We start from the raw sequence: 1279 nt of genomic DNA, 5'->3' as shown, positions 1-1279 counted from the left end.
TCCTTCAGAATAGGGAAGTTAGATTACTACTCTTATTTAGTGGCAAGCCAAAAAGATCTGTAAACAGAGTGCTTCATGCCAAATTGGATATCTCTGCATGATATAAAACCCAGAAGACTTGGGTTCTGTGTCAAAGAGAGCAGGAAAGAAAGAAGATGACAATGATTCTGCATTCAGATAACTTAGAGCTATGGTAGACAATGATATAATCTATTCTGAAGTGTTTTTTAAAGTCACAAATGCAAACACAAATGAAGTATTCCATGAATACAAGAAAGTAGACATATTGATCTCTTAAGGTCAACTGTGTCCTGAATGAGCTGAAAATATCTTACAGAGACCTAGAGTTAAAAGCTGAGGGACCAGCAGTTAGCATAATGGCTATGTCGCTGGACTCCCACGTAGTTGACCATCAGAATAGGGAAGTTAGATTACTACTCTTATTTAGTGGCAAGCCAAAAAGATCTGTAAACAGAGTGCTTCATGCCAAATTGGATATCTCTGCATGATATAAAACCCAGAAGACTTGGGTTCTGTGTCAAAGAGAGCAGGAAAGAAAGAAGATGACAATGATTCTGCATTCAGATAACTTAGAGCTATGGTAGACAATGATATAATCTATTCTGAAGTGTTTTTTAAAGTCACAAATGCAAACACAAATGAAGTATTCCATGAATACAAGAAAGTAGACATATTGATCTCTTAAGGTCAACTGTGTCCTGAATGAGCTGAAAATATCTTACAGAGACCTAGAGTTAAAAGCTGAGGGACCAGCAGTTAGCATAATGGCTATGTCGCTGGACTCCCACGTAGTTGACCATGGTTCGAGTCCCAGACCCGGTGGCTTAAACTCACTCCAGGCGTGTGTGCGTGTGTGCCCAAGATCCTAAGAGGAGAATGGAGGAGAAGGGATTGCAGTGTGGCCATCTCCTCTGGGGCGTGATTTCTCGCTTTCTATGTCTCTCTCTCCGTCTGTCTGGCGAGTGCACATGCCATATAGCAAAAACCTCTCCAAAAAAAGAAAAAAAAAAGCTGACAGGTTCTAAGAAATATCAGCCTATTTACAGGACAGCCAATATTATTCTTTGAATGTAATACTCTAGAGATTTCATCATTTACTTGGTTAACTACTTCTACTTTACCTTGCTTGCAAATAATTTTGGAATCACTTGGCAATTCATCTATGACAGATAAAGCAGTGTGTTGTTATCTTCTTCAGGTGATGCTGATTAATATAAAGGTGTCTTTATATTAAATTCCTTTTATACTAGATAGGACT

This window comes from Tupaia chinensis, unplaced genomic scaffold (genome assembly GCF_000334495.1).
Source record: "Tupaia chinensis unplaced genomic scaffold, TupChi_1.0 Scaffold145528_1, whole genome shotgun sequence".
Taxonomy (NCBI): Eukaryota; Metazoa; Chordata; class Mammalia; order Scandentia; family Tupaiidae; genus Tupaia; species Tupaia belangeri.
Note: the sequence above shows the minus strand (reverse complement) of the source record.